General features: G+C 43.9%; 1 long non-coding RNA gene across 1 annotated transcript; it reads right to left on the minus strand.

Annotated features, from left to right (window-relative positions):
• Window positions 1–1987: 1987 nt before the first annotated feature.
• LOC138786914 (uncharacterized) lies at window positions 1988–16674 on the minus strand. Its single transcript, XR_011362253.1, has 3 exons — window positions 16491–16674; window positions 2624–2854; window positions 1988–2310 (listed from the first exon to the last, which is right to left on the minus strand). It is a non-coding gene; the product is annotated as an uncharacterized lncRNA (long non-coding RNA).
• Window positions 16675–16909: the final 235 nt, after the last annotated feature.

Below are 16909 nucleotides of genomic sequence, written 5' to 3' on the forward strand. Positions count from 1 at the left end.
CAGTATATAGATGTCACAGTGGCAGTATATACAGTATATAGATGTTCTAGTAGCAGTATATAGATGTTCCAGTGGCAGTATATAGATGTTACAGTGCAGTATATAGATGTCACAGTGCAGTATATAGATGTTACAGTGCAGTATATAGATGTCACAGTGGCAGTATATAGATGTTACAGTGCAGTATATAGATGTTCCAGTGGCAGTATATAGATGTTACAGTGCAGTATATAGATGTTCCAGTGGCAGTATATAGATGTTCCAGTGCAGTATATAGATGTTCCAGTGGCAGTATATAGATGTTCCAGTGCAGTATATAGATGTTCCAGTGGCAGTATATAGATGTCACAGTGGCAGTATATAGATGTTCCAGTGGCAGTATATAGATATTCCAGTGGCAGTATATACAGTATATAGATGTTACAGTGCAGTATATAGATGTCACAGTGGCAGTATATAGATGTCACAGTGGCAGTATATAGATGTTACAGTGCAGTATATAGATGTCACAGTGGCAGTATATAGATGTTACAGTGCAGTATATAGATGTTACAGTGCAGTATATAGATGTCACAGTGGCAGTATATAGATGTTACAGTGTAGTATATAGATGTCCCAGTGGCAGTATATACAGTATATAGATGTCACAGTGGCAGTATATAGATGTTACAGTGGCAGTATATACAGTATATAGATGTTACAGTGCAGTATATAGATGTCACAGTGGCAGTATATAGATGTTACAGTGGCGGTATATACAGTATATAGATGTTACAGTGCAGTATATAGATGTTACAGTGCAGTATATAGATGTTACAGTGCAGTATATAGATGTCACAGTGGCAGTATATAGATGTTACAGTGCAGTATATAGATGTTACAGTGCAGTATGTAGATGTCACAGTGCAGTATATAGATGTTACAGTGCAGTATATAGATGTTACATTGCAGAATATAGATGTCCCAGTGGCAGTATATAGATGTTACAGTGCAGTATATAGATGTTACAGTGCAGTGTGTAGATGTCACAGTGCAGTATATAGATGTTACAGTGCAGTATATAGATGTCCCAGTGGCAGTATATAGATGTTACAGTGCAGTATATAGATGTTACAGTGCAGTATATAGATGTTACAGTGCAGTATATAGATGTTACAGTGCAGTATATAGATGTCACAGTGGCAGTATATAGATGTTACAGTGGCAGTATAAACAGTATATAGATGTTACAGTGCAGTATATAGATGTTACAGTGCAGTATATAGATGTCACAGTGGCAGTATATAGATGTCCCGGTGGCAGTATATAGATGTTACAGTGCAGTATATAGATGTCACAGTGGCAGTATATAGATGTTACAGTGCAGTATATAGATGTTACAGTGCAGTATATAGATGTCCCAGTGGCAGTATATAGATGTTACAGTGCAGTATATAGATGTCCCAGTGGCAGTATATAGATGTTACAGTGCAGTATATAGATGTTACAGTGCAGTATATAGATGTCCCAGTGGCAGTATATAGATGTTACAGTGCAGTATATAGATGTCCCAGTGGCAGTATATAGATGTCACAGTGGCAGTATATAGATGTTACAGTGCAGTATATAGATGTTACAGTGCAGTATATAGATGTCACAGTGGCAGTATATAGATGTTACAGTGCAGTATATAGATGTCCCAGTGGCAGTATATAGATGTCACAGTGCAGTATATAGATGTTACAGTGCAGTATATAGATGTCCCAGTGGCAGTATATAGATGTTACAGTGCAGTATATAGATGTCCCAGTGGTAGTATATAGATGTTACAGTGCAGTATATAGATGTCAGAGTGGCAGTATATAGATGTCCCAGTGGCAGTATATAGATGTTCCAGTGGTTTTGGCAATGTCGGCCCTCTTCTGCTTTATTAGCTGTGCGGCTGCAGATCCTTCTTTCCCAGGCAGCAGTGATCGCACCGGCCGGAGTTACACAATAGAAGCGAAACAATGAGACAGAAGAAATTTATGAGAGTAATAATGAGGAAATATTCCTACGAGGAGGCAGAAATACATTGTTGTTGTCTCCGTGTTAATATCTGCTCCCAATTATCGGCCATTGTTCGGCGTCTTCTGTCCCGTCATGCATTTCTCGGCTTCTCCTCTGTAGTCAGGAATCATGTCAGAGTCGCTGCCTGCGGCCGTTCACAACAATGCCGGGTAATTAACATCAGAAGGTGCGACGTCCATGACTTCTGTCCTCACATGAGAAGACACTATTATGTGTCATCCAAACTCAATCCAGACATCTGGAGACATATAAAGACTTCTGCTGAATGGATAGAGACCAAATAAGTATTAAACCACCTTCCTAATACTGCGGGGGTCTCCCATGTGCTGCCAAAATAGTCAGAACAAAACATAGCCACTATGGAGGCAGACCACGCAACTGCTATGGGACCCATGCGGCAGGGGGCCCCCAGGCAAAATGTGAAATGTGGTCTGTCTCCATGGTTGGTACAGATTACAGCACTCACTGGCTCCCTGCCCTGCCAGTCCCTCTTGTGGGTGGAGGCAGCATTGCACCCCCAGCCACAAGAACCTACAAGGCCTCCCTACTGCCCCCCTGCGATGCACATACTCACCCAGCAGCCGGCGCAGTCGCTCATCAGGATTACATCAGGATTATGGGGCCCTGTACAGTTTCTTGTTATGGGCCCCCGTGAATCCAAGCTATTTCCCTGTCTCTAAGGATTGAACTTCTCCCAGATGGTACTTGATGGATTTGGAGGCCAAAGTCTTAATTCTTTTGCCTCTTCCTCATTTCATTCCTCAATAATGTTTGGAGTACGGCAGGACACAATAATCGGGCACACCTGCAAAAAAAATAAAAAATCTTATTAACTTATTTTTTAGAAAGTTAGATTGATTTGCAATTTACTTCCATTTAAAGACCTCCAGTTTTCCAGTACTTATCAGTTGCTGTATGTCCTGCAGGAAGTGGTGTATTCTCTCCAGTCTGACACAGTGCTCTCTGCTGCCCCCTCTGTCCATGTCAGGAACTGTCCAGAGCAGCAGCAGCAAATCCCCATAGAAAACCTCTGCTGCTCTGGACAGTTCCTGACATGGACAGAGGTGGCAGCAGAGAGCACTGTATCAGACTGGAGAGAATACACCACTTCCTGCAGAGCATACAGCAGCTGATAAGTCCTAGAAGACTGGGGATTTTTAAATAGAAGTAAACTATAAATCTATATAACTTTCTGAAACCAGTTGGTTTGAAAGAAAAAGTTTTTTTTCAGAGTGCCCCTTTAAAAGGCTAAAAGGCCTCTACCATTAGGGAATACTATTGCCATGCAGGTCTGTAGTCTAAGGTAGGAGATTTTATGAAAGTAGCGTCCACATGAATGTCAGGGTCCAAGCTTCCCCAGCAGAGCCCGGCCCAGAGCATGGGAAGCTGTATGATGGGAGGAATAGAAGAATCCAGGCGGATGAGAAAAGCTACACACAGACATTGGGCAAATCTGCAGCCTCCACGCTATACAGTACACGCTATACAGTACACACTATACAGTACAGACTATACAGTACATGCTATACAGTACACGCTATACAGTACAGACTATACAGTACACACTATACAGTACACGCTATACAGTACAGACTATACAGTACACGCTATACAGTACATGCTATACAGTACACACTATACAGTACACGCTATACAGTACAGACTATACAGTACACGCTATACAGTACACGCTATACAGTACACGCTATACAGTACAGACTATGCAGTACAACCTATACAGTACACGCTATACAGTACAGACTATACAGTACACGCTATACAGTACACGCTATACAGTACACACTATACAGTAAACGCTATACAGTACACGCTATACAGTGCACACTATACAGCGCACGCTATACAGTACAGACTATACAGTACACGCTATACAGTACATGCTATACAGTACACACTATACAGTACACGCTATACAGTACAGACTATACAGTACACGCTATACAGTACACGCTATACAGTACACGCTATACAGTACAGACTATGCAGTACAACCTATACAGTACACGCTATACAGTACAGACTATACAGTACACGCTATACAGTACACGCTATACAGTACACGCTATACAGTACACACTATACAGTAAACGCTATACAGTACACGCTATACAGTGCACACTATACAGCGCACGCTATACAGTGCACTCTATACAGTACACGCTATACAGTACAGACTATACAGCACACGATATACAGTACAGACTATACAGTACACGCTATACAGTACACGCTATACAGTACAGACTATACAGTACACACTATACAGTACAAGCTATACAGTACACGCTATACAGTACACGCTATACAGTGCACGCTATACAGTACACGCTATACAGTACACGCTATACAGTACACACTATACAGTACACGCTATACAGTACATGCTATACAGTACACGCTATACAGTACACACTATACAGCACACGCTATACAGTGCACGCTATACAGTACACGCTATAAGTACACGCTATACAGTACATGCTATACAGTACACGCTATACAGTACAGGCTATACAGTGCACGCTATACAGTACACGCTATACAGTACACGCTATACAGTACAGACTATACAGTACACGCTATACAGTACACGCTATACAGTACAGACTATACAGTACACGCTATTCAGTACACGCTATACAGTACACACTATACAGTACACGCTATACAGTACACACTATACAGTACACGCTATACAGTACAGACTATACAGTACACACTATACAGTACACGCTATACAGTACAGACTAGACAGTACACACTATACAGTACACACTATACAGTACACGTTATACAGTACAGACTATACAGTACACGCTATACAGTACACACTATACAGTACATGCTATACAGTACATCCTATACCCTACACGCTATACAGTACACGCTATACAGTACACACTATACAGTACACGCTATACAGTACATGCGCTATACAGTACACACTATACAGTACACACTATACAGTACACGCTGTACAGTACAGACTATACAGTACACGCTATACAGTACCCACTATACAGTACATGCTATACAGTACATCCTATACCCTACATGCTATACAGTACACGCTATACAGTACACTCTATACAGTACATGCTATACAGTACAGGCTATACAGTACACGCTATACAGTACATGCTATACAGTACACCGCTCAGCCAATCAGTGAGGAGGGCGGGACATCTCTGCAGTCACTGACCAGACAAGAAGCTTGGAAAAAGAATAGACTGAAGGCTGAAAGTGAGCATTGTGGCTGCAGGGGCACCGGGACAGGTGAGTATAACTTCATTAATATGTTCTCACCACCCCCTGCTCATCCTAGATTTCTCCATTAGGCTGGAGTCCCCCTTTAAGGTTTGATAGAACTGCTTGGAGCCTGAGTTCAACCAATATCTTCTCATTCTCATTCACACACCCTATGCGTTATGTCTAGAGATGAGCGACCCTGGAGCAGCTGGAGTCCATCCGAACCCGAGCGTTCGGCATGTGATTAGCGGTGGCTGCTGAATTTGGATAAAGCCCTAAGACTATGTGGGAATCATTGATACAGCCAATGACTATATCCATGTTTTCCAGACAACCTTAGAGCTTTATCCAACTTCAGCGGCCCCAGCTAATCACATGCCGAACGTTCGGATGGACTCCAGCTGCTCCAGGGTCGCTCATCTCTAGTTATGTCCTATGACGACAAGGGGAGACTGATGTACATCATGTTGTAGGCTCTGGGGATCAGCTCTATTGGATGATCCCTACGGTGGGATTTTAAAGTGACACTGTCACCCCCTTAGTGCATTCTGACATCTCTACACAGGTGTAAAGGGTAAATTTAGTGTTTTTCATATCTTATTTCATATCATACGTCATGGTGCTTGTTCAAGTAAAAAGTGTCCTTTTATCAACTGCAGATTGTATTAAGTGGGCGTGGCCTCGCGGTACTAGCGCCACATAACCCCGCCCACAACGGCACGGTTGGCCCCGCCCCCTTGACGCCCATTGGTTGTCCAACGTAAAGGGGGTGGAGTCTAGACCTTTCGGCCAGCCTGTTCCAATGGCCGGCGAGGGGGCGGGGCCAATTGTGCCGTTGTGGGCGGGGTTATGTGGCGCTAGTGCCGCGAGGCCACGCCCACTTAATACAATCTGCAGATGATAAAAGGACACTTTTTACTATAACAAGCACCATGACATATGATATGAAATAAGGTATGAAAAACACTAAATTTACCCTTTACACCTGTGTAGAGATGTCAAAATGAACAAAGGGGGTGACAGTGTCACTTTAAGTGTTTAATTGGTGAAAGGGATTTGTGCTTTTTGTGTTCTATTGGATATGTGTAATGAATAGAGATTTCTTCATTTGCCCTTACCTGGTGACCTTTGTACGATTGTGACCTCTGTTCTCTCCTTCTCTATATTAAGTTTTATCCAAGAAAGAAAGAAATGCTGAACTTACATAGCAAGAAAACTGAATCTTTATTGAGTCTCCATAGTTAAAACAATTCATAAAAAGAGAGAAAAGCTGACATTAAAAAGAAGGGTGGCTATCCCGGAGGTGGTTCTTATATTTATTGACTAAGGGTATAAACATATCGTATACACAGCGTATTTATTACTGCGATACGCAGCAGATACGCAGCAGATACGCAGCAGATACGCAGCAGATTAGATCTAAATAACTGAACACAGCATCAAATCTGCTGCGTATCTGCTGCGTATCTGCTGCGTATCTGCTGCGTATACGGTGTGTGTTTGTACCCTCATACTATTTGCTGCAATCCCCGACCCACAACACATGTTGTTGAACAGATGGATAAAGTGCAATACGCAATAAATAATGCTAAAACATGCGATATTACAATGCCAAAGTGCTAGTGCATAAAATCCATTAGATTAGTATATATCGTAACATTAGTCCTATAATCCACCTATTTGTCGTTGTTACTACCCCACAAATTCTGGGGATCCAATAAGTAAACTACCTTAGAGGTCCTTTATTGTGTAAATCCTCCGGGACGCCACCACCCCGACGCGCGTTTCGTTGCCTTCGTCCTGGCGTGATCATTAAGGCACAGTACGTTGTACCCGCACCCACCCCCCTGCGCAGATCCCTTCTTTTTGGTAAATTGTTAATATGAAATTCTGGAGAGTCACAAACTTTTTCCTGTGAATCTAAGAATAAAGTAGTTTTTCCGCTTTCCATTATTGCTGAGCAGATGGAGGGTCAGGTTTGCACCCGTCCCGCGCATGTTGTGTCTACGTGTCCACATGTCCCTGTCTGATCTGCAGGATCCAGTCTATGTTTTTTATATATAACCAGCAGTGTTCTCTCTGACTTTGTGGATTTGCCCGGCCTTGTCTGACAGTTTCTGGTGATCATTGAGAGACAATCACCAGGAGAACACACCTGGTATGGATGAGTGTCTGTGATTCACAAAGCTCTGACAATGACGGACAGGACTGGTATTAGTGACGTCCCTCCAGGCCATGTGCCGCTATAGTCAGATCCTGCTCATTCCTAGAATACCGGCCGGACCTCAGGTACATAACAAAGGGGAAAACTCATGAAGCAGAAAGTCAGAACTCAGGTGAGTGACGGGACGGAGAGTTCTGCTTCTTCCATTATAAGAACAGATGTCAGGAATAAAGACAAAAAATACCGTAACAGACATGACTGCCCCTCCATGTCTCATCTTTCTGCAGAGATGTCATGTGTCACCAGGAAACACTCCGATAAGTGGGGGATTCCAGGTGGTGTATCCTGGCTATGAGGTGTGAGATTCCCCGTCCTGTATAATACGGAGCAGTAATACGGTGTGCAGTATAATACGGAGCAGTAATACGGTGTGCGGTATAATACGGAGCAGTGATACGGTGTGCGGTATAATACAGAGCAGTAATACAGTGTACGGTATAACACGGAGCAGTGATACGGTGTGCCGTATAATACAGAGCAGTGATACGGTGTGCGGTATAATACGGAGCAGTGATACGGTGTGCGGTATAATACGGAGCAGTGATATGGTGTGCGGTATAATACGGAGCAGTAATACGGTGTACGGTATAATACGGAGCAGTAATACGGTGTGTGGTATAATACGGAGCAGTAATACGGTGTGCGGTATAATACGGAGCAGTAATACGGTGTGCGATATAATACAGAGCAGTAATATGGTGTACGGTATAACACGGAGCAGTGATACGGTGTGCGGTATAATACGGAGCAGTAATACGGTGTACGTATAATACAGAGCAGTAATACAGTGTATGGTATAATACGGAGCAGTGATAAGGTGTACGGTATAATACGGAGCAGTGATACGGTGTGCGGTATAACACGGAGCAGTGATAAGGTGTACGGTATAATACGGAGCAGTGATACGGTGTGCGGTATAATACGGAGCAGTGATAAGGTGTACGGTATAACACGGAGCAGTGATAAGGTGTACGGTATAATACGGAGCAGTGATACGGTGTGCGGTATAATACGGAGCAGTGATATGGTGTACGGTATAACACGGAGCAGTGATACGGTGTACGGTATAATATGGTGGGCGGTATAGTGTGAAGCAGTAATACGGTGTACAATATAAACACTGCAAGAAAAGATTCTTTATAGGAAAACAAAACAAACAATGTAACAAACCGACACCGAATCCTCTGTCCTTCAAATGTAACCAGAAAGCTGCACTATGGAAGACGAGTGATCACCGACCGCCCCCACCGCCCTACCAACCAGACAACCGTGTATGAGAATACAATAAGAAGCAGATAGATACTATGGGCCTAGATAGGGAAAAGCTCCCTGCAGACACCCAGAGGCTACACTCACACACTGTCTATATAACGGCCGCTATTTACCATGTAATGACGGTGTGTGAACATAGCCTTAGGGTGTAAGGTTTCCAATCCACCACACTTCTCCTTTCCGGTGGGGGTGGGGGTGGTGGGGGGGGGGGTTGCTCAATCTATAGATTGGAACCAGTTACTACCAATGGGCATTCCAAATGGTGGATTATTAGCACCTTCACCTTCTGGGTTGTAACTCTAACCTAAAGTAGTGACCCTCCTGTAGTGGGCGGCCATTTCCTATAGAGGCGGGGAGCAATGGTGAGAAAACGGCAGGGATCAGGGAAGCATATATTTTTATTAAAGGAGTGCTCCAGCAAAAATCTTTCTCTTTGAAATCAACTGGTTTCACAAAAATATACAGATTTGCAATTTTCTTCTATTAAAAAATCTCCAGTCTTCCAGTACTTCTCAGCTGCTGTATGTCCTGCAGGAAGTGGTGTATTCTCTCCAGTCTGACACTGTGCTCTCTGCTGCCACCTCTGTCCATGTCAGGAACTGTCCAGAGCAGCAGCAAATCCCCATAGAAAACCTCTCCTGCTCTGGACAGTTCCTGACATGGACAGAGGTGGCAGCAGAGAGCACAGTGTCAGACTGGAGAGAATACACCACTTCCTGCAGGACATACAGCAGCTGATCGGTACTGGAAGACTGGATAATTTTTAAATAGAAGTAAATTACAAATCTATATAACTTTCTGAAAACATTTGATTTGAAAGAAAAAGATTTTTGAGGGAGTACTAGTCCCTTAAAAAGAAAAAAAGTCCCTGAATACAGCGATCGTTCGTCCGGCCACAAGATTAATCGTGCATATTGGACGTGTAAAAATGTCGAGCGTGTTATATAACAGAAACAAATGTGATTTTACAGAGTGGACGGAGATAAAACGATTACAGCAGAACAAATAGTACGAGGAATTGTTCAAAGAAATTCGCTTTAAATCATGTATAATTATAGACAGATGGGATGAATGCTGCCCGTAAATGATGCTGCGGTGCTGACTGCTGACCAGGCCCCCCTCATTACACAGAGAACTGCTCCGATTAGGGGTCCAGATGGAGGGCAGCGTACGGCGGGATCTGCTGCATCCGCCACATTACTACCTGCTCCCAGCAGCTGCACTGGGCATCTGTGTGTGAACAGGCGCTCACTGGTGCTGCACTAATTACTACACATCAAAAGACACAAAGCAGCCTGATAACCGTTACATCATATAACTTACAATAAAAGACGTGTTTTGAGAACAAATTAGTAATTTACTTCTATTAAAAATCTCCAGTCTTCCAGAACTTATTAGCTGCTGTATGTCCTGCAGAAAGTGGTGTATTCTCCCCATTCTGACACAGTGCTCTCTGCTGCCACCTCTGTCCATGTCAGGAACTGTCCAGAGCAGGGGAGGTTTTCTATGGGGATTTGCTGCTACTCTGGACAGTTCCTGACATGGACAGAGGTGGCAGCAGAGAGCACTGTGTCAGACTAGAGAATATACCACTTCCTGCAGGACATAAAGCAGCTGATAAGTACTGGAAGACTAAATAGAATACACCACTTCCTGTAGGACATACAGCAGATGATAAGTACTGGATGATTTAAAGTAAACTATAAATCTGTATAACTTTCTGAAATCAGTTGATTTGAAAGAAAAGGATTTTTGCCGGAGTGCCCTTTTAACTGCAAGTGCTTGGCAGGAGAGCTTGCAGTTAAAGGGACATTTGCAGCACCCTGAAGGCCCACTCTGCCACCAGGTGCTGCAAATGATGGCAGCTCAGGGGGCCCAGTGTATTCTAGGAGTGGGCCATCACTGAGGCGGCGGGCCCTGTAGCAGTTGCTATGTCAGCTACATTGTAGTTACGCCAGGGGCGTAGCTAGGGGTTCAGCCTAGGGGGGGCGAGGGAGCCTCAGTGGGCCCCCAACCAATTATGTTATCTATAGGGAACCTCTGTAGATGACAATGCTTTCCGAATAATAAAGGGTATTTTCTACTTCATTATTCATAGTGAACAGGGACTGAGAACAGTGGAAAAGACTTTCTACATTTCACATATATAACCATGTACAAATTACAGGGGTTATCTAGCATTGAAAAACATAGCTGCCTTTTTCCAGAAACAGCGCTACTCTCCTCTAAAGCTTGGATGTGGTAGTGCAGCTCCGTTCCACTAAAAGAGAATGGAACCAAGTCGTAATACCACACACAACATAGAGGAAGCTGTGGCGCTGTTTCTGTTTTCTAATTAGCCATCCATCCAGTCTTCTATCTCTTTATCTCATATCTAATATCTATTGGGCAGCATGAGGACTACACCATAGCTGATGGTCAGTGACACCTGAAGGCTATACCCGCAGTACCAATAGAGTAAATGTATAGTACAAATGCTGGGCAATAACAATTAATAGTCCCATGCAGTCTAAGGCACCTATACTAAATAACCTATATACCAAAAAGCCAGACTACTGCAACATAACTAAATGGAATAATGACTTTACTAATTCATAAAAACAATACATGACAATACATTAAATATATAGGAGAAATCAGCCATGATAGTAATGGTGTACAGGGTATATGAGAGCAGCCAATTTATGCCTCCATGTAGTATTTAGACCCAATTTTAGCCCTCATATAGTTTGCAGGGTTCCTCTATGCTCTCATATAGTAAAAAGGCCACTATCTATACCCTAACTTAGTAGATTATCCTCCCTTGTTCCTCCATAGATATACCCTCCCTGTGCACCCCCATATAGTAATCAGGCCCCTCTGTACCTTCATATTGAAGTTCAGCTTCTCTGTGCACCCATATAGCAGTTAGGCCATCTGTGCCCCAATATAGTTATTGTTTCCCTCTGTTTCTTTGTAGTAGTAGTTAGAGCCCTCTCTGCCCTCATATAGAAGTTATACTCCCCTCTGTGCATCTATCTAGTATTTAGACCTCTCTGTACAAGCAATCCCCCCCACTCCCCCCAAAAAGGTAGTATCCTTCATGTAGGCATCCCCTCCAGCACCATCTCATGTAGTTAATCCCCCTGGTATGTATTCTCCATGCAGCCACCCCCTTCCCCAGCAGTAATCTCCCTGGTAATCCTCCTGGTTGTTAGACACCCCCATCACTGTGAGTAGACTGCACCTCCAGATTAGTTACCCCCTTTACAGTTAGCCAGCACATTCCATCCCCCATCCCCCATAGATGACATCCTTCCCAGGAGTTAGCCCCACCCACCCCGATAGGTCTCCTCCTTTATAACTAAGGGGAAAAAAGCCATACTTACCTGCTGTGCGGTTGCAGTACTTTAGTCTTCTGATGTCAATTCCCCCCTGCTCTGTGAGCACACGAGTGACATCACTCATGTCCCTCAGCTCTAAGGAAGGGAACAGCCTCTTGTGGTCACAACATTTATTGGCAGGGTGGAGAGCCAATGCTCTCCTCACCTTGTCAATCACCCTGCTGAATTCAACTGTATGTTCTCCTATCATACAAGCGCATACAGCTAAATGGTCAGAAACAACATTCGGTAGCCATTTGGGCCCCCCAGGAACACTGGTTGCTGGCCAGGGCTATCTACAGCCAATAGACATTTGTTAAGTCCGTCTGCAAAAGCAATAGCTTTTGCAGACAGCATTAACTGGCAAAATCTTCAGTGGGCCCCCTGCCTGTGTGGGCCCGGGAGCGTCCACCCCCTCTGCCCCCACCAAATTACGCTACTGAGTTACGCCCCTCTTGCTGGACCACAGATATAGAGTCTTCTCCTTACTTGTCTGGTCCAGGTCATATCACTTTATTCTGCTCTTCTCCTTTCTTGTTTCCCAAACTATTAAATATTTATACTTTTTTCTTCTATTTTTTCCCTTGAAGATGAGACAAGATGCGGCAGGCCCTGGGCCGCTCCAGCTGCTGCCATACTACATTATAAAGGAACGTGCGCACGCACCGTCTAATCCTTACCATAGAGACAGACAAATACAGCTGAGGCCGTGGGAGGGGAGTCGGGAAGTCTTGACATGTTTGCACCATTATACAGAAGATTGCATTTTTGTTACGGTCATCAGTGAAGTGGGAGAAGAGGACGGGTAACATCCAGCGTTTCATCCTGTGATGGGATAGATCTCCCAGCGGGCGCAGGAATTTACTGAACTATGCAGACGTCCTGTACGCCTGATTATAGCGAGCTGCGGATAACTCCACCGCCTCCTTCTTATGGAGACGTTCAGTTATTTACACGTGTACATGTGTCTTTTTGCTGTGCATCGGCCCGGCTCTATGCACTGGGGATTGGCCTGCTGCGCCCAGTGGACCATATGTGATCCATTGATTCTAATGGAGCTGCATCACAGTGGGCAGCAGATATGGCAACAATGGCGGGCAGTGGGCCCACCTGCAGGGCATAGAGCCAGGCCGGTGCATGGCAAAAAGACAGCCCGAACGCAGGAACCGGGCAGAGTTAAAAAAAAAAAAAAAGGACCACCGGGATCCCTGTGACGGCGCCGGTCGGCTAATTTAAAATAAAGTGATGCCCCAGCTCAGAGAATGTAATTCACAAATGGTGCATATGGCTCTTTCATTAGATCTCAGAATGATTACAGACCCTCTAAACTGGGATAGACCAAAGACCAGGCAATTTAAAGGGATTATGCCGGATTGGAAAAACATATTTGCTTTCTTCCAATAACAGCACCATATCAGCCCCCAGGTTGCATGTGGCAATACAGATCTTCTCCATTCATTTTAATGGAACTGACAGGTGGAGGAAGTGCAGTTCAGTCTTCAGATTCTCAGAGAGGGAAGATGCAAAAACAACTGTTCCTGCAGTAGTTAAGCCAGGGCCTGGCTTATGCCAGGACTCCTGTCAGGTACAAGCAAGTTAGTTGAGTCTAGACACCAGAGGGTATAGATCTCACAAAAAATAGGGTGTGAGCGCACACTACATAATAAACTATATTGTGGAGTGCAGACTACCTCAGCAGATTACAATGAACAAAAAACAAAGAAAGGTCTGAGGGTAATGAATCTGCACATCCAAAATTTTGGATGTGCAGAGATTCATTACCCTCAGACCTTTCTTTGTTTTTTGACCAGAGGCTATAGATGCAGCAAAAGACAACCAGTTCTTTCACAACTTCTACTATATCTACTAGGCAGTGCTAGGCACCTTAAAGGAAGAGGTCACTGAGGAACACCCTAACCCACGCCGAGAACATGTCTAAAAGGAGCAGGGCACAAGATGAGATAGCCTCAATAGGTCAAAGCTACCATAAAGAAGGTCTACGTATCCTATCACACTGGGACACCCCCGAACACTTAGCTACACCCAGATAACCATGACTGGGGCTTGTAGTACCCTGACAGGACGGGTAGCTTGACACTGTAGGGCAGAAGGTCTAAACTATTCACTACAAAGTATATCTTCAGGTTCTGGCAGAGTACACAGCTACATTGGGTTGGGGCTTCTCTGACTCACTCTACTCTTCAAGCACCACTACAACTACTGCTTTTCTACTTTCAAGCACCTCCTTAAGCACAAGAAAGTCAAGCACTTAAGTCTATGTGAAGATTTATCTATTCTACCAAAGTGTATTGTATTATTGAAGAACTCGACAGTAAAGCTGTTCTATTTTTACATTACTGGGACTCTGTCAGATTCTGTACGCACCGGCACCTATACACACTAGCCGCACACCTTGGGTTATCTTTCCCCTTTCTGTGGGTGGCGTTACCGATTGTCCGGGTGGATCAGTTACCACTCAGGACTAACGTGACAAGAGCCCAAGGGACCCATCACAGCCCGGCAGGTCACCGACCATTTGGAGAACACAACCAGCCATACAACAAGCAGGTACCAACATCTCACCTGTGTGCTGGACAAGCACTGGCGTCACCACTATAACATCACCGGCTGACACGGCCAAACAACACCTGCCTATCACCACAGAAGTTTAAAAAAAACATTGTGACACATCCCCTTGAGTGATGAATCTCACTAACCCCTCATTACGGGTGTATACGGAGGACACATGGATTCCTTGTTCTGAGTCCTCCCCCCACTATGACTCCATCATCTCCTCCATTGTTCTTTCTCTCTCTTACTTGTCTGAGCAACGTCCTCAGCAATTCACTAAGTAGCTTCTTTTTTAATTAAGTTGTGCTCCACCTTTGACCCCAGCCGTCACTTCTATTCCGTCACGCCTTCTCTCTACCTTCTGACCCCATCACCCCTTAAATAAACCTCTTGGACTGTGATGTTAGAGGTCAGACCCCGACAAGGCACGCCATAGACATCTGTGATCGCCGCTGCCCCATTCTTCTGCCCTCCGTATTACCGCTCAGTCATCTCTCCATCCTCCATAGTTCTCTCGCTTCCCCTTTGTTCTCTCACATACAGGATGAGACAAATATTATTGATGACACCTTCCAGTTACCAGGAAACCATTGTTCCTGTGTCGGAGATCAGAGGCCGCGCAGGACAGACAAAAATTGTGAGAAGCACAAAAACATTTCCCAGTTGTTTTGGAAACCTGAAGGGACGGATCCTGCTAGACCGGACAAGCTGCAACATTCTGGTCTAATCTTTTACAGCTTTATTTTTCAAATATTATTAGGAATTTCTTACTCAGTGATAAAGTTCCAGACTCTTTATTGAATTGTGTAACAGGAATCCGGAACATTATGAGAAGTCATTTCATACAGTAAGAGAAAACGCTCAGATATAGAAAACTCTTTACAAATTGAAAAATCTATCATGGAGAAATAAAAGCAAATAACTATAAAGATAAATAAAAGAGTTACTATATTAACCACTTTCTTAAAGGGATTTTGCCTATAATTTGTTCATTTTCTTTCAGATTAATACATACAATAAGTTACTATGTTCATTAAAGAAGCACTCCGGCGAAAATCGTTTTCTTTCAAATCAGCTGGTTTCAGAATGTTCTATAGATGTGTAATTTACATCTATTTAAAAATCTCCAATCTTCCAGTACTTATCAGCTGCTGTATGTCCTGCATGAAGTGGTGTATTCTCTCCAGTCTGACACAGTGCTCTCTGCTGCCACCTCTGTCCATGTCAGGAACTGTCCAGAGCAGCAGCAAATCCCCATAGAATACCTCAAAATGCTCTGGACACACCTGACATGGACAGAGGTGGCAGCAGAGAGCACTGTGTCAGACAGGAAAGAATACACCACTTCCTGTAGGACATACAGCAGCTGATAAGTACTGGAGGACTAAAGATTTTTAAATAGAAGTATATTACAAATTTATATAACTTTCTGAACCAGTTGATTTAAAATATTTTTTTTTTGCTAGAGTACCCCTTTAAGTATAGAGGCGATCCCTGAGATAAGAAAACAATGGCTGGAAGAACTGTATTTTTCGAGCAGTTAGAACATTCATCAGAAAACTATTTGGTTATGAAGCTATTTCTGCGGCTTGTGCGCTGTAAGTCGCTTCCCTATAATTTGGAATTCTTCTCAAAGTTATCAAAGCATCTTGGGCGACCGCATCTCTGTGGTGCGATGATAATTCCATCACATCCTTCTCAGCCGTAAGCATTAAATTACACGGGATTAACCTGTGAGTTACCATGGCCGAGGTCCGGGGTGATGCAGTAGGAACGAGGCCTCCTATCTGTTATACAGGAGCTATGGCCGCCTATGGGCCTATACTCTGCAGCCCGGGGCCTTTGATATTGGGCACATAGAATTGATGTGACAGTCTGTACAGAATAAATTGGTGGCCGTTCATGGCCCCCTGAGTGGTGAGAAGAAACATATCAGGGGAGATTTATCACACATGGTATAAAGTGAGACTGGCTCAGCTGCCCTCGGCAACCAATCAGATTCCACCTTTCATTCCTCATAGACTCTTTGGAAAATGAAAGGTGGAATCTGATTGGTTGCCAGGGGCAACTGCGCCAGTGTCACTTTACACCATGTTTGATAAATCTTCCCCTCTGTGTTATTCAGGAAAATGATATTGCTGTAAGGTTAAGGCTTCCATAT

This window comes from Dendropsophus ebraccatus, chromosome 3 (genome assembly GCF_027789765.1).
Source record: "Dendropsophus ebraccatus isolate aDenEbr1 chromosome 3, aDenEbr1.pat, whole genome shotgun sequence".
NCBI classification, from domain to species: domain Eukaryota; kingdom Metazoa; phylum Chordata; class Amphibia; order Anura; family Hylidae; genus Dendropsophus; species Dendropsophus ebraccatus.